This window comes from Medicago sativa, chromosome 4, assembly GCF_051527215.1.
Source record: "Medicago sativa cultivar Bolivia chromosome 4, Bolivia_mono, whole genome shotgun sequence".
NCBI lineage: Eukaryota > Viridiplantae > Streptophyta > Magnoliopsida > Fabales > Fabaceae > Medicago > Medicago sativa.
This window is the reverse complement of record NC_140752.1, coordinates 32,124,477-32,147,273: the sequence shown is the minus strand read 5'-3', so window position 1 is coordinate 32,147,273 and position 22,797 is coordinate 32,124,477. Positions and strand designations below refer to the sequence as shown.

The 22,797-nt window shown below is 36.6% G+C and overlaps 1 pseudogene; it reads left to right on the top strand.

The window, feature by feature from the left end:
- The first annotated feature begins 9,828 nt into the window (after positions 1 to 9,828).
- Positions 9,829 to 15,120, top strand: LOC146928797 (uncharacterized; annotated as a pseudogene).
- Positions 15,121 to 22,797: the final 7,677 nt, after the last annotated feature.

The following is a 22,797-nucleotide window of genomic DNA, read 5'->3' as shown; positions in this document are numbered from 1 at the left end:
AGCAGCAGTATTATCACAATAAATGGGAATACTGTTGGCAGTTATCTGATAGTCTTCCAACTGATGTTTCATCCAAAGTAGTTGTGTACAACAACTTGCAGCTGAAATGTATTCTGCTTTTGCTGTAGACATAGCAATAGTTGTTTGTCTTTTGCTAGCCCAGGATATAAGATTATCACCCAGAAATTGACAATTGCCACTGGTTGACTTTCTTTCAATCCTATCACCAACATAATCAGCATCACAGAATCCAATTAGCTTATAATCTAAGGATTTCTTATAAAGGAGTCCAAGATTAGTTGTTCCTTTCAAATACCTGAAGATTCTCTTGACAGAAGTCATATGAGATTCTCTAGGATCTGATTGGAATCTTGCACACAAGCATACACTGAATAAAATATCTGGCCTAGATGCAGTGAGGTATAACAAAGAACCAATCATACCTCTATACAGCTTCTGGTCAACTTTAGCTCCTTCATCTTCTTTGCTTAAGGTGTACGTAGGGTGCATTGGAGTGTTCATCACTTTACAATCTTCAAGCTTGAACTTCTTCAGAAGCTCCTTTGTATACTTAGATTGATGAACATAGACTCCATCTTTGCATTGATTAATTTGAATGCCCAGGAAGAACTTCAGCTCTCCCATCATGCTCATTTCAAATTCATCCTGCATTAACTCAGAAAATTCCTTGCAAAGAGATGCATTAGTAGAACCAAATATTATATCATCAACATATATTTGCACAACAAGAATATCTTTCCCAAGGGTCCTTCTGAAGAGTGTTGTATCAACCTGTCCTCTTTTAAAATCATTCTTGATTAAGAAATTACTTAGTCTATCATACCAAGCTCTGGGAGCTTGTTTCAAGCCATATAGTGATTTCTTCAGTTTAAAAACATGGTCAGGATATTTAATATCCTCAAATCCAGGAGGTTGCTTGACATACACTTCTTCTTCTATGACACCATTGAGAAATGCACTCTTGACATCCATTTGATATAATATTATGTCATGATTAACTGCATAGGAAAGAAGTAACCTGATTGCTTCCAATCTTGCAACTGGAGCAAACGTTTCAGTGTAATCAATGCCTTCTTGTTGACTATACCCTTGTGCAACAAGTCTGGCTTTGTTTCTTGTTACTTCTCCTTGCTCATTCAACTTGTTTCTGAATACCCATTTTGTTCCAATAATGTTCTTGTGCTGAGGTTTGGGTACCAGATCCCACACATCATTTCTTTGAAATTGATTCAACTCATCTTGCATAGCTAAGATCCATCCATCATCTGAAAGTGCTTCTTCAACTTTTGTAGGTTCAATCATTGAGATCAGTCCAATCATTGATTCTTCTTGTCTGAAGTATGATCTTGTTCTTCTTGGACTATCTTTGTTTCCAATGATTAGCTCCTCAGGATGTGAAGACTTGTGTTTGAATGTGTTTCTGGGAGGATCTTCTTGATGTGAGCCATCTTGTGCTTCATCAGACGCAGCGTCATCTTGCGCTTCTGATGTGGGTTCAGCTTCTGGACTTTCTTCAGATTCAGCTATCTGATCAGGTTCTGGAGTAACTTCAGGAACTTGTATCTCTGCAAAACTTTCACCTTGCTTTGAAGTTTTATCTTCAAGCTCTTTGTCATCAAATCTAACGTGCATAGATTCTTCAACACAGAGTGTCTCTGAATTATACACTCTGTATGCCTTTGACCTTTCAGAGTAACCTAAGAAGATTCCTCTTTGGGCCTTGGCATCAAATTTCTTTAGGTAGAGCTTGTTGTTCAGAATGTAACATGTACATCCAAATTGATGAAAGTAAGAGATATTGGGTTTTCTTCCTTTAAAGAGTTCATATGCTGTTTTCTCCAAAATAGGTCTAATATAGATCCTGTTTTGAACATAACATGCTGTATTCACTGCTTCTGCCCAAAAATGTTTAGCCAAATTGTTTTCATGGATCATGGTTCTGGCCATTTCTTGTAAAGTTCTATTCTTTCTCTCTACAACCCCATTTTGTTGTGGAGTTCTAGGAGAAGAGAATTCATGGATGATTCCATGTTTTTCACAAAAAGCTTCAAATGGCTCATTTTCAAATTCTCCACCATGATCACTTCTGATTTTCAAAATCTTTGACTCTTTTTCAGTTTGAATTTGTGTGCAGAAGTTACTGAATACCTCATATGCATGATCCTTACTTTTCAGGAATTTCACCCAAGTCCATCTGCTGTAATCATCAACAATGACTAATCCATATTTACTTCCATATAAGGATGCAGTACTCACTGGTCCAAATAAATCAATATGGAGTAATTCTAAAGGTCTTGAGGTTGAAACAATGTCTTTGGTTTTAAAAGATGATTTCACAATTTTCCCTCTCTGACATGCACCACAGAGTGCATCTGAATGATAGTCAATGTCTGGTAGCCCTTTCACAAGTTGTAACTTACTAAGCTTAGAGATTAACCTCCAGTTAGCATGTCCCAACCTTCTGTGCAACATCCATTTCTTATCATTCACTGATAGTAGGCAAATCACCTTCTGATCAGCCAGTTCAGAAAAATTGATTTTGTAGACATTGTCAACTCTCTTTCCCTTGAACACAATGGATTTGTCTTCCTTGTTGATTACTGTACAGTTGGGTTTTTCAAAAAGCACATCATAACCATTATCACAAAATTGACTAATGCTCAAAAGGTTATGTTCAATAGTTCTTGTACCTATGATCTTGCCTGACTGGTTGCCTCCAAACTTCACATTTCCTCCCTCTTTCATTGTTAGGCTGAGGAACATGGACTTGTCTCCTGTCATGTGTCTTGAGCAACCGCTGTCTAGGTACCATGATTTTTGCTTTGGCACTGCTCTTAGACATACCTGCATTATTGACATTTTTAGATTTAGGTACCCATTGTCCTATGGGTCCTGGAAGGTTAGTACTTAAGGCCTTACTCTTCACTTCTTGTACCTTGTGCTGTGAGTTGGGTTGCTTCTGATTAACCATCACCTTAGGTTTTGGTACTTCAGAAGCAGTAACTTTCTTCTTCTAAAACTTAGACTTCAGAGCCTCAGATTTTGGTTTCACCAGACTCTGAGGAATAGGTTCTGATCTTTTTAGGATCCTAACCTTTGAAGTCTTGGAATCAGATTTGATCATAGCCTTTGACTTAGAGTTCTTTGGCTTTGAAGTAATCTTAGCCTTAGAACTAGAAGCTTCAGGTTCTGATTGAACAACAGTTTCCAACTCAGCCCCTTCTGGTACAAAGAAGGTTTTCAGATCTTCCTTGATGCATTCACAACAAGATTTTAGATTGGTTTTCTCAAGTTTCACTTCTGGAAAACCAATTCCTCTGCCATTGTTCTTGTAAATACTATAAATCATAGAAGCCACCCTGCTTCTGTCAATGCCAGATATAATAAAATCTTCAAGAGCAATTTCATGGTTACTTAAAGATTTTTCATTACACTTTTCTTGTAGCTTCTGACATAAGAACCTGAGCTGATCTTCATACGTTTTACACATGAAGTCAAAGCCCCTAAGTCCTTGTTCAGAAGCTTTCAGATCCAATAGAGTTGATTTTTGCTGTTTTACCAAATCAACATATTTTTCTTTTAAATCCTTCAACTCATTGGTTCTTACTTCAAAATGTGTAAGAAGTTCTTTAAGTGACTCAACAAGTTCATCTCTGGGAATTTTGGAATATACCTCGTTTTCGTCTTCTGAGTCTGAATCTGATCCAGCTTCTGAAGTTGTTGTTGCTACCAACCTAACAACTACCTTTGCATCTTCATCAGCTTCCTCTTTATCAGATCCAGATTCACTTCCCAAATCATCCCAGGTTGCCATTAAACTCTGCTTAATCTGCTTCTTGAATTTGCTTGGTTTGAATGTAGACCTCTTTGACTTGTCCTTTGACTTTTCTCTTTGAAGATCAGGGCATTCAACAATGAAGTGTCCAGGCTTCTTATAGTTGAAGCATCCCTTCTGATCTTCTTTCCTTGAGCTTCTGGAGTTACCCCTTCTGGCGAGAAACTTTCTGTTCTTCTTGGCCAGATACTGAAGTCTGTTTGAGAGCATGGCCATTTCAGCAGCATCTGGTTCAGAATCTGAACTTGACTGTTCTTCCTCTTCAGATTCAACCACTTTGAGAGCTTTTGATGACTTGCCTTTGGATGGAAGAGCTATTGATTTACTCTTCTTAGTAGACTCATGTTCATTAAGACTTAACTCATGAACTTTGAGAGAACTAACAAGATCTTTGACACTTAAAGTGTTTAAATCTTTAGCTTCCTCAATGGCAGTCACCTTTGGTCTCCATCTGGCAGGTAAGCTTCTGAGTATCTTGCTTACATGATCAGAAGCAACATAGCTCTTCTTCAGAATCTGTAGCCCAGAGACTAAGGTTTGAAACCTTGAGTACATCTCCTCAATAGTTTCATCATCCTTCATCTTGAATAACTCGTACTGATGTACAAGCATGAGAGCTTTAGCTTCTTTGACCTTCTTGCTGCCTTCGTAGTTTGAACAGAGAGAAGCAAACATAGCTTTGGCAGTGGACTTGTCACTCATCTTCATGTACTCTGCTTTGGGTATGGCAGTGACAAGAGCTCCTCTGATAATATGATGCTTCTTGTAGAGTTTCTTCAACTCAGGAGTATGTTTCTTTCTATCCACAGCAGCTCCTTCTTCATCGAGGACTAAATCACCAACACCATCTTCCAAAATATCCCATAATTCTTCATCTAGGCTCATGATGTAACTGTAAAAGTTGGTCTTCCACCAAGAAAATTCTTCAGCATCTCCATTGAATTTTGGAATCTTTCCAACACTGGATTTCTTACTATCACTATAATCATGTAAAACATTTTTATAGCTAGTATCACCAGAACCAGTAGGAGTTGGAATAGGACCAGACATGTTTTTCTCAGATCTTTGACTGTTACACAGTTAAGTGTTTCACAACAGACCAAGGCTCTAGATACCAATTGAAGGTGAGAAAAACACAAGAAGGGGGGGGGGGGGGTTGAATTGTGTTTTGAAAAATTCTTCGTTTCTCCTAAATACTGAACACACTGATCAGAAGCTAAGTGAGACAGCTTCTGAAGTGATAATCAGAATCTAAATGCAGCGGAATAAAACAGAGAGAGAGAAGAAGAATGACACAAAGCAATTATACTGGTTCCTTCCACAATCCGGAAGTAGTCCAGTCCCCCTTGCACTTCCAAGGAGATTTCACTAAGAGTAATATCTGATTACAATTGCTCAAGCACACAAGCAAGAGACTTCCATTGCTCAAGAACACAAGCTAGAGACTTCCTTTGCTCAAGAACACAATCAAGAGACTTCCTGCTCAAGCACAACTGCAAGAGACTTCCTAACTAAACAAAATTACACATAAAATTGTTTAAGGTTGAACACTTGATATACAATCAGAGGTGCTCACAATACAAATCAGATACAGACTCAATGGACTTAAGAATTTCTAAGAAATGACTTTGAGACACAGAAATTCTAAGTGAATGCAGAACAATTTCAGCAGAGGTTTGGCACTTGTAAAAATATTGAGAGTCTGTCGTTCAGCATTTCCAAATCTCTAGGTCTTCACTCCTTTATATAGAGGTGTGAAAGAGACGTTGTGAAATTGCCAGCACACCAAAGAGTCGTTGTTGAAGCTTGATCTTTCACCTTTGATCTTTTGCCTGATTTGGTTGTTGTCCTATGAAGAACTAATTTGAAATCCATTCCTTATCCAAAAGAACATCTATGCAGGCGAAGCCGTATTCTGGAGCTGTTTTCTTGTCTTGTAGCGTGGACACAAAACAGAGTAGTGGAGAACGTGGTTGTACAATTTGTACAAATGTCAACGCTTTTGTCCAAATTTGCAAGCACATGCCTTCAAACACCTTTGAAATGACCGTTGCAAAATTCCACTAATCCTTTGTTGTGTTTTCGAATCCAATAGACAGCTTTTGCAGTGATAATTATTCAATTCTTGAATCTTTGAAAATCCAGTTGATATTCAGCTTCTGGTGAAATGGCTTCTGATGAGGCAGCTTCTGCAGCTTCTGATGATGCAGCTTCTGATGATATGACTTCTGGACCTCTTGTCTTCAAGAGCACTATTCTTCAGGAGCACTATTCTTACTTCAGAAGCGACTTAACTTCAGGAGCGCTTTTTCTCTTCAGTAGCAAGTTGCCTTCAGGAGCGTCCAAGCTTCAAATTTTGTTGTTTCCTTTGCTCTTTATTTGCTCATTCAGAACCAATGATGATGTAATTTTTTAATTATGGTCCTGTACACTTGAACAAATATTAGCTAGTCCAATTTACAATTTTTAATACCTTGTTATCATCAAAACTCTTTAAGGTTCATTGTTAAACACATTTTGTTCCAACAAAGTAGCACAGCGTTACTTAAGTAACGCAGGGGTATATATGGTATTTCAATTGGGCGCGAGTGTTTTGTGCTGGGGGAAGAGCAGGATTCTTTCTTTATAGCCATTCCTCGACAAAAAGCCCAAGCTAGCACCACAGAGCAAGAAGATGCACCTAAAGAGTCTGAGCCAACAAGTGAGGATCAATATTCAACCCCCATTCTATACCAACTTCTCGAAAAATTTATTGGAAAAGGGAAAATTATACAAGAGGGAGGACCAAACTAAAACTCTATATGTTGGAACAAAATGTGTTTAACAATGAACCTTAATGAGTTTTGATGATAACAAGGTATTAAAAATTGTAAATTGGACTAGCTAATATTTGTTCAAGTGTACAGGACCACAGTTAAATTTTTACATCATTAATTGGTACTGAAGAACAAATAAAGAGCAAAAGAAATCAACAAATTGAAGCTTAGACGCTCCTGAAGGCAATATGCTCCTGAAGACAAAAAGCGCTCCTGAAGTCAAGTGCTCCTGAAGACTAGTGCTTCTGAAGACTAGAGGCCTTGAAGTGCCACGTCATCATCAGAAGCTGCCTTATCAGAAGCCATTTCACCAGAAGCTGAAGATCAACTGGATTTGCAAAATTCAAGGATTCAAGAGTTGTTTCATGGATCAAAATTCATCAAAGGACAGCAGAAGACTAGTGGAACGTTGCAACGGTCATTTCAAAGTTGTTTGAAGGGATCTGCTTGCAAAAGAAACGAAAGCGTTGACATTGTACTTTGTACGAACTGTACAACCACCTTCTCCACTACTCTATTTTGTGTCCACACTACAAGACAAGAAAACAACTCCAGAATACGGCTTCGCCTCCAAAGATGTTCCTTTGGATTAGGAATGGATTTCAAATTGGTTCTTCATAGAACAACAACCAAATCAGGCAAAAGATCATCGGTGAAAGATCAAGCTTCAACAACGACTTTTTTGATGTGCTGGCAATTTCACAACGTCTCTTTCACACCTCTATATAAAGGAGTGAAAACTTAGAGATTTGGTAATGCTGAACGAAAGACTCTCAAAATTTTTACAAGTGTCAAACCTCTGCTGAAATTGTTCTGCATTCACTTAGAATTTCTGTCTCTCAAGTTTTATCTTGGAAATTCTTAAGTCTTAGAGTATGTATCTGATTTGTTTTGTGAGCACCTCTGATTGTATATCAAGTGTTCAATCTCAAACATTATTCTTTGTAATCTTGTTTATTTAGAAGTCTCTTGCAGTTGTGCTTGAGCATAGAAGTCTCTTGATTGTGTTCTTGAGCATAAGAAGACACTTGCAAAGTGTGCTTGAGCAAAGGAAGTCTCTTGCTGTGTGCTTGAGCAATTATAATTAGATATTACATTCTAGTGAAATCTCCTTGGAAGTGCAAGGGGGACTGGACTACTTCCGGTTTGTGGAAGGAACCAGTATAATTGCTTTGTGTCGTTCTTCTTCTCTCTCTCTCTCTCTGTTTTATTCCGCTGCGTTCAGATTCTGTTTATCACTTCAGAAGCTGTATCACTTAGCTTCTGATCAGTGTGTTCAGTTTTTAGGAGAAACGAAGAATTTTTTAAAAACACAATTCAACCCCCCTTCTTGTGTTTTTCTCACCTTCACTATAAAATGGACAAAAACAAAACGAATAAAGAGCAAATCTAAAGAAATAAATGTGACAGGGTTGTAGAACGTTAGCACAATAAAAATTCATGAAGGTTGGCACCCCGCTAGTGATCCCATTAACGTCGTGATCCCACTAACGTCCCACTAGTGCCCCCACTATTCTTTAGTTAAAGGGGTAAATATTTTCATAGAAATCGGCATCTTTTAATTCTATGATCACTTTCATTTAGGTCATAAACCTATTTGTTTCGCTATTTATAGCATACCCAATGAATACACATTCATATGCTCTACTAGTGAGTTCAACTCTCTTGGAGTCCAGAATCTAAATATAGTCCAGACAATCCCAAGTTCAAAAATAAGACAAGTTGGGTTGTCTTTTCTTCAAAAATTTCTTAATTAGAATTTTTGTTCTTAGACTTGGGTACTCTATAAATTTCAATTTTTGTTATAAAAATTGAACATATCAAGCATATCAATTTTATTTTTCAAAATTCACAGTCATCAATAAATATGATAAAATATCATTTTTATCATTTCTAGTTTATGTTCCATCAAGTTCGCACATATCATAATTTATTATGTTTAGAGATTCATATTCTCTAAATTCTAATTTATATGAACTTTTGGTTCATATATCTTGACTGCAATAAATAAAATTGTCTAATCATATAAAGTCCAAGTTACTCAAGTTTAAAGTTAAACACTTGTTCACATGATAAATTTCGATATGTCAAATATTAAAATCACATAACTTTTAAAATAGAAGGATAAATTAATTTTGAACATATCATCAAAGATGCAGACTTTACCCAACAAGAATACATGATGTACAAGTCACTAGACTTGTTCTTATAGGATCAAAATCCTAAAATAATTGAGTGATCAAGTTTATTTCCTATCAACAATTGGTGCTCCAGCTTATAGTGTTATATCAATAACATAAATAATTATTCTTGCTTTAATTTACCAAAATAGTTAATTCATGTGCCTGAACCGAAGCAAATTTTTGATAGCGCTGGCACACTGTGCTTCTAACATGGTACACCCAACTTTCAAATTTAGAGCCCAACATCATTTTCTTTTGCTAACGCACTATCCAAATATTTCCAATACTTGACCATCGCTTTACAAGGATTTTCCGTTTCCACAAGTTCAGTATATATGTTATATATTCGTACGTATTTGTCAACTGTCAAGTAGAAAAATTAAGGACAACACGTCAACCAAAGAAACATACGAGGGTTCTATTCTCTAAATAGTTTTTTATTCACAGTTCGATTCTAATTTTGAAAATAAATTTCAAAGTCGCATATGTGAATTTCTTAGTGTTGTTGTTTATAACAACAATCACTTCATCATTTCAGTCAAAAGATGTATTTCTATAGCTTGATTTATCCTTAATGTGTTTAGGGACAACTTAACCTCAATAAGTAACTTCTTCGGTAGACATAGCATATCGAAACGTCTTAAAATTCATGAAGGAGACCACCTTCTATCACAAACACTCCCTACACCTCTAAAAAACACTCCATTTAGGGCGAAAATATGGTTTGGAGCAGCAATCTGGCTATCAAAGGGGGTTAACATCATCATTTTCGTCTGAATGCAAAGGTAATGTGTATATTAACCTTCCCCTAGTCGATTTTTAAGCGATTCACTTTTGATCACGCTGCATGATCTGTACCGTTTGGTTCCGGAAATTACATTTCCGAACTGTATTCATGCATTCCGGATTACGATTTCCGAATCGCGTCAGTGCAGAAACTGTGTTCATTTTCTGACTCTGGTTCACACTGTTTTCAGTCATGGTTGTTCCTGTTGATGCCCCAAATGATGATCCACCTCAGAATGAACCTCCTATTGTGTTGCCGCTTCTTTTACTTGAAGATACGCATGATTCCGGAAATCCCCCACCACCACTACCGAAACTTGAAATTTGTCTAGGCGGTTCGAAAGTAGAGGATGCTTCTCCTCCTATTCCTCCTGTTGTACCACCTCCAGTTGTTGCTATTTGTATTGACCAGTGAGAACATTTTACCACCAAACACAAGTTTGCAACACAGAATGATTTGTTGGAGTGGGTTCGAGAGAAAGCTAGGAAGCTTGGTTTTTCCATTGTTATTGGTAAATCCGATAACGGTAGCAATGGAAGAAGCGCATTTGTTACTTTGATATGTGAAAGGGGAGGTTCATACACCGAGTACAAGAGAAAGAGTCGGCGCGAGATAGCTGGTTTGGTTAAATGCGAGTGTCCGTTGTGGCTGAGAGGTTACTTGTTGACTGGTGGTGATTGGAGCCTCAAAGTTGGTTATGATAGACACAACCATGACATGACAGATGTGTTGAAAGGTCATAAAATTACCGGTCGTCTAAACCCAAATGAACGTGTTCACCTTGAATAGATGGTGGATTCAAACGTTCCTCCGAGGCAAATGTTTACCAACTTAAAGAAGAGGAACCGTACCACTTCAACTACCATCAAACACATTTATAATGCTACTTACAAGCATAGGCGGTCCATTAGGGATACGAGGAATGACATGCAACATCTCTTGAAGTCTTTGGTTGATAATGGTTACATTTATCATTGTAGGAAGTATCATGATTCTGATGAAGTCAGTGATGTTTTTTGGGCACATCCAGATTCTATCAAGTTGTTTAACACGTTCTCCACGGTGCTAGTGTTGGATTCCACATACAAGACAAACAAGTATCGTCTTCCATTACTTGAGTTTGTCGGTAACACCTCTACCATGAAAATATTCTATATTGCTTTTGCCTATATGATGTGTGAGAAGCAATACAATGTTTATTGGGCTCTTGGGAGGTGTAATATCCCACACGTCAGTAATGGAATATTACCAGTTAAACGTGTCAGAGAATTAATGTTCATGGAAAATACGTATGATGGAAAATGTTTATTACGTGATGTTAGTTAAGCACAGGTTGAATTATCAGTGTCGGAATAACGCGGATAAGGCAAAGGGTATTTTAGTACTTTCACACAAGAGGGTATATAAGGAAGTTTGGGGCCAAAATCATCATAATTTCATGTTCTTTCTCTCTATAGGTTTTGAGAAAGGAAATTCTCTCCTCCTTCTCTCTACCCATCGCCCTCCCTCTCTTCTCCAACCCTTCCTAAAGATTGATCCAACCTTGATTCAAGTTAAGCAATGTTTCCTTATGGTATCATAAGCATATGGAAGCTTGGTTCTAGTTTGATTTCACTCTTTTCATCACAAGGGGAAGATTGAAGAAGTTAGGGTTTGAATGTTGTGAAGTGAAGGTGATGCTTGGAAGCTTGGGAATCAAGTGCAGATCATGTTGGGTGAGTTCTATAGATAGTTTTCCCACCCTTGGGATTATGTGTTTAACTTTGTAAGGAAAACATGAATACTAGGGTTTTGTGTATTGCGATTAGTTGCCCTTTTCATGCTATGCTTGATAAACATGTAAATACTTGCTATATGAATGTTTTTTAGGTATCCTATGATCCATAGAGTTAAAATATACTTTGGGTCACTTGGTTTTGAGGTTTTTGAGCTAGAAATGCCATTTTTGCAAGTTCTGAACTGTCACAACTCGTCGGGGCGAGCTAGGACTCGCCATGGTGAGCTAGACCACAGAACACATGGTATACTCGCCATGGCGAGCTGACAGCACCAAAACGTGTTGTTGGCTCGTTCTAGGCAGTTTTTGGCAGCTTCGTGTCGGGTTTTCTCTGTGATGTTTTTACAAAAGTAAACCCCTCAAACCAAGGTCCTCTTGGATAATCTTTAAAAGGATTTTCTTGGGAAAGAAGCAAGTATTTAACTCATTTAGTATTGCATGGCATGCGAGAGAAACGATATGATATAAGTCGGGTAGTAAACTAATCTTTAATTATGGGGATGAATGTAGAGCCTCGACATAGCTTGTCGAGAACTAGAATGCTAACCAAGAACCCTATGTATGTCAAGACGCGAAGTGATTAGTGTATACTCTTCGCGCATGAACAAGAATGACTATGCAAGCATGATAAGCCGTGAATTGATAAGAAAATCCTTTCACTATGAATAAGAATGTCTGTGTAGGTATTTTACCGCTAATCGGGTAGATTCACGGACCCGTGGTAAATGAGCAGGCATGTTTAAGTTAATCCCTTCACACATGAATAAGTGTGAGCAATTATGTAGTTTACCACCAATCGGATCGATCAAGGATCTGAGGTAAATGAGTAAGCATGTATAGGTTTAACCCTTCATGAATGAATAAGACTAAGACTATAATGTATCATGTAGGTGTTGTGTCTCTTGTGATCCATGCTAGGTTGGGATCTCAAGGGGTTTCTCGCCAGGGAAACGGGATAAGCCCCGCATGGGGGGCCCGCACTTCACTGAGAGTTTATGTAAGATGTAGGTGTCGTGTCTCTTGCGATCCACGCCAGGTTGGGACCCGAGAAGTTTTCGCCATGGGAACGGGATAAGCTCTGCAAGGGGGGCTCGCACTTCACTAAGGGAGTCCGATGTACCTTAGCTAGGTTTTCATCGGTCATGTATGGGATTGTACTCGGGGTTACGCCACCCGGGGCTCTTCGTACAATGAACCAAGATAATGAATGTTTGTTCAATGCTAACATCTAACCTAATGAATGAATGCATGAATGAATGAATATGACTATGTATGATACGATATGATCATGATTATGATATGATGTTAGATATGTATTCAAGTTGTAAATTTTAATGTATCCAGTATCAAGTTAATACAAATGCTAAACTTTCTAGATACGTTTAGTATGGGCGTTACAGGAGGTGTCGTGAGATGTTGTACTCCAAAGATCTCTATCCCAAAGTAGTTGTGATCATCTCTATCCCAAAGTAGTTGTGACTGATTGAGACAATGATTTGATCAATGATGTGGAAAAGGTTTTCCCTAAAGCTACTACTATGTTGTGCTCATATCACATTGGACAAAATGTGAGAGCAAAGTGTAAATTGGATTGCAAAGTGAAGGATGTCAAAGGCAAGAATGGGGAAGCGATCAAGCCTGCTTTGGTGGTGAAGATTGTGATGGTTGTATGGTTGGATATTGTTGACTCCGAAACGGAGGAAGCATATATTGAAAATTGGACCCGGTTCAAAGTTGTATGCGAAAGTTTCCTGTGTTTTTGGATTATGTTGAAAAGACAATTTTGGATCCGGTTAAGGAGAAGTTTGTGAGGTTTTGGGTTGACAAAAACCTTCATATGGGGAATACTACAACAAACAGAGCTGAATCTGCACACGCTCGGTTGAAAAAGTATCTGAGTAGTAGTATGGGTGATTTGAGTACAAACTGGAAATCCGTTCATGACATGCTAGAGTTGCAACATACCGCAATACATGCTTCATTTCAGACGAGCATTATCATGCTTGAACATCGGTTCAAAGACAAGGTGTTGTGGTCTAGGTTGATCCGGAACATTGCAAGGGAACCTTTGCATCATCTCGTAGTAGAGTATAATAAAGCACTTGAAATTGGCACGGATAAATCAAGATGTGGTTGTTTGAGTTTGATCACTTACGGATTACTGTGTGCGTGTATGATAGCTTTGAAGATCAAGAACGGCACTGCCCTCCGTTTGGAAGAAATTCACACCCACTGGAAGAGGTTGAGGTTCGAGTACGAGGTAGACCTGAAGCTTCAAAAAGCAGACATTTCTCTATTGCCAGAATGGGATATTCTCCAGGTATTTTTTTTTCAAAACTGTGTCAGTTTATGTTCTACCCAAGATTTCTGTTTTTGTATTTTGTACTAGTGCAATCTGGATTATATAATCCGGACATAATTGATGGGTTCCGGATTATATAATCCGGAGAGGCAGCATTTACGCCCCATGCAAGAGCATTTAAGGCTCATGCAAAGGTGTATCGGGAAGTTCCAAATTTTATAATCCAGATTAACGTATGTATTTCAGAATATAAAATCTGGACGGTATCAGTAGTGGTAACATAATGCATGTTTCTGACTATTTTCCATCAACAACCAAAATGACTGTTTTTTACACATTGTAGGCCTGGTTCAAGGACGCCGATTACAACATGAAGGTGCATTTGAAAGAACAATTCCGACAATTTGTTTTACCGAAAACCACCTATATGCGTCCACCGTCGAATAAGGTCACCACCAAAGGAGCTCCAAAGAAAGATAAGCAAAGCATCCAATTGACAAGGCGGTCCCCTTCCATATGGGAGATTGTTGACTCCCAGGAGCAAGAAACACAGGGTTCACAGACACGGTCAACAGGGACGAGTAGAAAGAGTGCACGAAAGAGCAACATGTCTCCTACTCCTCCTAAGCCAATTCCAAAAAATCCGAAGAAGCCAACACCCGTTGAAGTCCACATACCACAGAAAGACCAAATCCCAATTTGGATGCATGACTTTATTGAAAATGTTACGGATGTACCCGGTGATGGCCATTGTGGGTTCCGAGCAGTTGCGGTCCTACGTAACTTGACTGTTGATGATCACACATTAGTCCGGTACAACCTTTACAAAGAGCTTATCGGTGTAGAAAATGCCCGCTATCGAAGGATGATTAAAGATAGGCGGTATAAAGAGGTCTTAGACGCTCTATCCTACGCCGGTATTGGCAATGCACCATGGGATAAATGGATGACAATGCTGGATATGGGTTTCCTCATCGCACAGAAATTCAACCAAGCGGTTGTTGTGTTGTCCATTGGGTTAGGGCGCTCGGCAACCTATTTCCCTCTATGTGGTCCACCGCCGCCGCCAAGTATTTCTCCGTTGTTCTGTCTAGCATATGTGAATGACAACCATTTTATGGCATTGAAATTGAAGGATGATTGTCCGATTCCTTCCACTTGCAACCTATGGAGACAACACCATCGAGAGGATGCAGACAGCTGGCCTGATAGATATGCCAGCCGAATTGTACATTATAATGAGCTAAGTCGGGCGGCGGGTCAAGCGGTGGTAGAAGATGATGAAGAATTGTACATTATTGAAAATCTTGATCCCGATGAAAGCGTTGGTCCTGTTGGTCCTGGTCCTGGTGTGAAGGCTGAAAATGATGATAGCTCCATTGATCTTTCGGCGCCGTAGATTAGATATATATCATTAGTTTAGTTGAAATGTATATCATTAAGTGTAATGTGTAATGATATAAATTCAACTATTTTTTGGTATAATGATATATATATATATATATATATATATATATATATATAATCACTTTTTGATATAATATTTAAGTTAATTGCCTTTTAAACATACATATATAATGATTTATTGAAAACCAATGATAAAAACCACAATGAAATGCAAATCTGTTTTAGTTCTGTGTACTGGTGAACTCCGGATTATACAATCCGGACGTATCCGGATTATAAAATCCGAAATGATCCGAGGGTAATTTTGGAAAAAAATAGGGCGCGCGAGGAAGGGCACAGGGTGGGAAAAGTAAATCTCTTGAGAAAAAAGGGTTAGGTCGATCCAATCCAAGTCTCATTAGGCCACATATTTGTTGTCCTGGTCTAGCCTAAAACACATTGAGCCAATCCATGGGACTGGGAAAAATCTATTTGAAGTTATGATCTGATTGTAGTTAGGTTTGGTTTCAATTATTTGACGTGATAATTCACTCTATCAATTCATATTATAATTTATTTATTTTTGGAAATTCATATCATCAAATTTTGTCTAAATCGGTAAAATAGATTTGCTAAAGATTAATTTATTTTTTTCTAATACAACCGAAGATTAACTTTTACCCAAATGTGTTTGTGTTGTCATGTTCCAAATATAAAACTTACGAATCAAGTCAGTATTTTTTTTCCAACATAAAAATCAATGATTCAATTCAGTTTAAACAAGTTTTCAATGTAAGAATATCTAAATCGAATCAATGTAAATAAATCATTGTTGAACTTTTCCAGTAAAATCAACAAACCGGAAGAATGCATATGAGTTTTCCAAAATCTCAAAAAAAATTACAATGAATGAATATGGGTGTAAAAAATTAAAGGAAAATGTTAACAAGTTCCCCGAGGCAATCTTTAAGGATCATAAGTGGTAAGTATTTATGAAAATGCATGTAATCAATGTCTTGGAAATCAATGTCTCGGAACACTCATTAACAAGACCCTTAAATGATAAAGAGGGGAATTATGAAATTATCGATGATTTGTTGGGGTGAAGTTATGAACGTATGGATATAGGGTATAATTTCCTTTCAAAGCTCATACCAACCCAAAAGTGGGCTAATCCATGGGACCGGGTCAAAATTGGCATTTCTACTCTTTTTTTTCTTTCTAATTGTTTCTTTTCCCCCAACTGATTTCTTGCATGTCCCCCCGATTTCAGATTATATAATTTGAGAAGCGTAAAACACATTAAAAAAACTCTAAAAAACCCTCCATTTTTTAGGATGTTATAATTCGAATAGGGTGCGTGAGAAAGTTGGAGTGTGGGAAAAGGAACAATCTTCCTTTTTGTAACATCCCGTTTTTAGCTAGAATTATTTTAATTATTTATTATATGTATTTATGTGTGTCTATATGTGCTTATTTGTTTATGTGTCTATTTGGATTGGGATTAGTGAGTTTTTAGCCTAGAAGGGTATTTTGGTCTTTTTACTAAGGAATATTTTGGTCATTTGATGAGTAAGGGTAAACTAGTAATTTTATTGGGAGGTTATTTTAAACGCTCTGGTGAGAATAGTTATTTTTACTAAGTTACTAATGAATTGAGGTAATTATTTTGAGATGGTAATTATTCGATATTTTAGCGAATTGATGAGTAGTAAGTTTTTAGAATTTGTTAGTAAGAGTTTTAGGTCAATTGTGAATATTATAAACCTATCCCATTGGAGAGTGTATATATACTTAACTCATGGAAAATTGCTTTTCTAACAACGAAAACTTCCTAAAAACACAAGTAAAATATGTAAATGCCCGCATCGACAGTTAACTACCGATGGCTTATAACTAGAAAATCAGTGGTAGTTAACTACCAATAGGTTTTTTGGTCATTTCCATGTGTTTCTAGAAAACATTTAATGTCAAAATAACAACCATCTAACTCATGAAGGGAAATTAGGGTTAGAACATTTCATTCTCATAACAAAGAGAGGCTAGAGAGAGAAAGTGGGAAGATAGAGAGAAGAAGAGAAGAGGAAGAACTTGAAGAAGAGGAAATCTAGAGATTGGAAGCTAGAGGGGAGAGTGAAGCCATAACTAGTGGAATTGAAGCTTTGAGGTAAGGGGGTTAGAACTATTTCATCTAATAAGCTATAATCTCATCTTTTTGCTTATAGGTCATTAGTGCTTTTGTGTGAATTAAAATTTTTGTGATTTTTGATGTTGAATTTCATGTTCCTAATTAATGAGTAATTATGGGTATGTTAAATTTCATGGAATTGATGTGTTTATGTGTTCAAGTTCATAATTGAAGTTTGAAATAAGTTGTTTTGGTGATTTTTGCTCAATTAAGTGTAAACCACGAATTTGTGAGTGATTATTGTTCAAACATGTCTAAATTCACTTGATAAATGATTATATATGTTTGTATGATGTTGGGGTTTGAATTGTTGTTTTTGTTTGAGAAGTTTGAATGAAATTGTGAAAATTTGAGTTTTTGGTGAAAAATGAGTTTGAAGTTGATTTTGTGATGAAATGAGGTATGAATTCATGTTTGTAAGTGTTTTGTTTGTCTTTTGATGTATGTTAAATAATAACAAAGTTTGGGAAACGAATTTGGGTCAAAGGGGATCAAAATTAGGGTTTTTATGAAAAATTTGAGTGAGTTCCCGAGAGGAACCCAAAATCTGGGTTCCCCTGTCTGGTGTAACTTACCAAGCGAGCTAGGCTACACCGTGGCGAGTTGTCCAGGACAGAACCCATGATTTTGGGAGTCCTAGGCAGATGGAGGTAGTTCTTGACACCCATAAGTGTTTCTTTTGATGTATTTGATTGCTGTTTTCATTTAGAAACCTACTGGAACATCAATTGGAATGGATTGAACTGACTTTTATGAATTGAAACGAAACTTAGTTGAAATTGGTCAAGAACGTAAATTTTTCGAAACTTCTTTTTCTTAAATAAAATGATGGGTTTATGATTTGTTTTCTGTAAAATGAGTTTAGAATGATTATGCAAGAAGTATGTGGACTTAGAACTTAGCCTTACTTTGAAAATGAATTTCTTTTGAAAAATGAGAAAATGAGACGAACTTAGTGAATTTTTAGAAATAACTGGAATTGAGTTATGATGTTGATATGTATGAACTACTGTGATATTATCTAATATATGAAAATGCTTTGTTTATGTGTTTTAGCATGAATGCCTTGTTTCGGTGAATTATTTGAAAAAAGACGATTTTTGTGAAAATAGGCGAACTTTGTCAAAATGAGGTTTTATGATCGGATAAATTGCAAATGGCTTTGTATTCATGATGATAGAATAAAATCAGAATGGATCAATGATGGTTGGGTGTTTAATATGAGGATTGTCATGATGTGGATAGTTGTCCGTCTTTTTTGCAAAAATGTGATTGTGAAACGTTATTGTTTCCTTGAGGTGATAATTGTTGATGATGGATCTGTTGACGACTCTTTGTTGAATATGACTTGTTGATTTGTATGGATGTAAATGCTTGATAATGCAATGGTGGGTTTTTTGTGAGGATATTATATGATGGAGGGGTTATATAATATGGTGTTATGAATTTTGCATTGTCGAGTATTTACTTGTATGTCCATGCATTCATAGTCATGTCGAGTCTTTATGTGAAGAACATAACTTGAGGGAGTTATATTAGAATATTGCCGGAGGGAGCTATGTTAGTACATAATTGGAGGGGATTACGTAGTGTAATCTCGGTAAAATTATATCTGAATCTAAAGTTGGTAACACATGCATCTAGAGGAGTCTAGAACATTGCATGCACTTGATAATTGGTGAAACGTGTCATACTTGACTATGTGACTTGGTGAATTTATGCATTGGTGAAATTTGGTGAGTATTGTGATTATGTGAATTCTGTGGAGATGTGTCCATGTTGATGTTTGCTATCTTTGTTGATGCTTGTACACTTGGTGATTTTAATTGATGATAGTCATTTGGTTATAGTAATGAAGTGTGAATCATATACATTTGACTAGGTGATTTCTTTGATGATGATGATTTCCTTGCCCATACTTTTGTAATGATGAATTGTAATTGTTGTGTTGATTAGGCAAGAGTTTATGTGATCTATATGATTGATGTGAATTAGATGAATTATATGCATTATGTGAAATATGTGCTTTATGTAAAATGAGTGAAGTTGCATGTATGATTACATCTCCTAAATGATGAGTTTGGTGTAGTTTTATAATTAAGCTAAATAAAGAATGAGGTGGGAAATTCTTGTATTGATTGATGTTGTTAAGATAATGAGATTTTCATGATGATTTGATTTAGGAATGAATATGCTTGATATGTTATGATAGAAGTATGATATCATGATTTGTATTGAATTGAAGATACTATTTATATGATGATAGTATTCTAGGAGTGGTGAGTATGTATATGTGTTATGCTCGAAATCCTTGAATGTTATATGTTTGATTATATGTTTATTATGTGGATTAGTATCTAACCCCCAATGATCGTTTGGTTTACCGCCTACGTATTTGTATGAATTGGACGACGTGCAGGAGTTATCTTCTTTTGCTTGTGAGTTGCTCGAGGGATAGCTTTGGAGCAACCTCGTTTCTTTTTTTTGGAGTCTTAGTTAGGGCTCTAATTAGGGCGTCAGGTTTATATTTTTTTTATGTCTTGCAGAGACATGTTACTCATTTATGTATGAGATTTGAGATTTTATTTGGTGATTTATTATGAGATTTAGACATGGTTGTTGATATTGTTATATGTTGTTGAGATAATTTTTTACGACTCTTTTCCGTTGCAAATTTTTATGAAAACCGATTATACATGATTTGGAGAAATGAAGGCGTAAAATCTAAACTCTTTTAAAATAATTGTATCATTTGCATGATTTAATGCTTAAGGGGTTTAGGGTGTTACATTTTTTACCCGACATACCTTGGCTTGAAGGGTACTTCCATTACTAAGCACAAGTTGTGGATATTGTGTGATTGGATCTAATTCTATGGAAACTACTTGACAACCAATATGTATGGTTTCCATTGGTAAACAATTGGCCATGGCTTTGATCAAACTAGTGCATTTTAAGCACCTAAATTCTTGATTGAAGCTTATCTTGCTTTGTCAAAGCTTGTTTTGATGATGTTAGCTCTAAGGTATTTTGATGATGTTTTAATATGGATCAGTTTTGGTAGCATGATGTTTAGCTTTAGATTTTGTTAAAGCACCTTAGCAATCTATGTCTTTAGCATTGTCCTTGTTGTTTCTGATATCTTGTGGTTCAAGTAAACTTCATTCACATTGTCAAAACTCGTTTTCTGCACATTTGAATCGAATCACTTTTGTCTGAATTGTATCACACTTAGTTTATGACCTTTTGTGAATCGTTTCATGATATTTTGAATTGATACACTTTTGAATCGTATCATAAAAACTTTCTAACTTACCTTGAATCTATTCAAAGTATTTTGAATCGTATCAACCTTCATCTTGGACTTTTTGAATCGATTCAAATCTTGTATGATAGGTTTCAATCTTCATAGCATTCTTCTTTTCTCCAGTTTTTGTCTTTAGTGGTCTGAATCGATTCACATATTTAGTTAATTGATTCACATAGTTGTTTTTGGACGAAAATTTTCACTTGCCCTCCTTTTCTATTTATACTCACTTCTTCATAACACCCAAACTATTGAATCCTTTGCATCTATTCTCTCTAGGTCTCAAAAACCCATTGTTCATAAATTCTTCAAGATTAAAAACTTTTTCTTAGGATCACTTTGTACTTTGAGTCATATGATTTGATTGTAAGTTTGTTCATTCAAGGAAATTGGTTGGGATTAATCAAGGTTCTAAAGTGAAGTGAATAATCTCATTCCACCTCCAAAGGTCTTGGGGGGGTTCTTTCTAATTTTCTTGTGTTTAAGGGGATCCATTTGCCTAACGTGGCATCAAAGAGCTTGAGTGAAGACTTCGAAAGGTTGCACGGGTAATTGAGGATTCAAAGACATCAAGAAGCACCAAATTCAAAGGTTATTTGGAGTTTGGGGGAGTGCTTACATAGGGGTTGAAGAACTTGGATAGTTTCAAGGAACTCTTGTAATCACATCTGTATTCAACATTGTTACTATTAGTTGAAGTCCTTGTTGGAGGCATTTTTCACCAAGAAGAGTAGATGTAGCCCGAAGCGAGGACGAAAGGGTGAACTACTGATGACAGGTCATCTTACATTATTCTTAGCATGTTTTTCAGTCATTTTTAGTAGGTTTTAGCTAGAAAAGGAGAAGTATTAGAATGATTTCCTATGATTTTGGGACTTTTGTAATGTTTTCTATATTTGAGTCTGTAATTCTAGTTTTCCCGAAACATAGCAATTTTAGGGAGTTTTTGAAGTAATTCACGAAGAAATCATGCAAATCGGCAAATCAAGAACATCTGAAGAATTGTCAAGACTTTGGGAAGGACAAGAATAAAGATTCAAGAGGCCTCATGAGTCTTTACATAGGGAGGAATTATGTTCCCAAGTTTCGAGGCAAGTTATTTAAAGACATAAACCTAAAAACGACGAAGATCGGAGAAACTAGGCCCATAAGCACACAAGAATTACTAGGGCATGGCAATGCATTACCATGTGCCTTGGCCATCTAAGATGGGCCTTGGGCATGATAAAATGCAGCTGTGGGCCTTGGGCATCTGTGGTGCGCCCTAAGAATCTCAAATGTGAGGGGCGCATGCATAATTTTATTTGTTTTTTGTGGGTTTAGCCCGTGTTTTTAGCCCAAACCCAGTTAGAATTCTCCACTATAAATACTAGCCTACCTCATTCAGAATTTCTCGTTCAGAACTGTGGCAGTTCAAGAGAACTTTGGAGCTTCAGGAGATTTTCTATCTTCTCTTTGATTTACTAGGGTATGTTTTTATCTTTCGTAATTTGCTTTTAGTTACCATGTGTTACTAAATCTTTTTATGTTAGAGTTCTAAGATGAACCTCTATTTATTTTTGTTGGATATTTATTTAATATAATGTCGTTTTTTATTTTCTGTTTGCTATTCAGTTTTATTAGGAAAATCCTTAGTTTATATTAGATACTTAGGGTGTGACAGGGCCTAACATTGTTATTACTATCTTGCTACTTATATGTTGATATTTATAGCATTATACTAATAACTATCTGTTTAGGAAGTAATTAGTTAGTAATTAGCAAAGTATATAGAAAGACAGTTGACCCTAGTAGTTGTTTTATCTTGGTTTTTCGGGTGTCAAGCATTGATTAGACTTGAACCTTTTTAACCTTTGATATCTCATTTTTTCTTGGGAAGGGAAAAATAAGAAAAACCCTTGAGAATCGAGGTCCGGGAGTTGTTTTCGCTATAGGAAGGTGTTAGGCACCTATAACGACTATAGTATTCTATAGGAACCGTCTTTACTTTCTACACACACGCTTTATTTTTAAATGCTATTTGAAAATGTTATTTACACCTAAGGGTTTGCTAGGTTAAGAATTGGAGGGAGAAGAATGTGTTTGAATTTTTTGTTTTATTGGACTTGGAGAAGTTTTGACTTCTTGCCTACATACCCTTTTAAGGGATCTAACTCCATGTAGTTCTCTTCCAAAAAGAGTTTTTATTTTTGTTG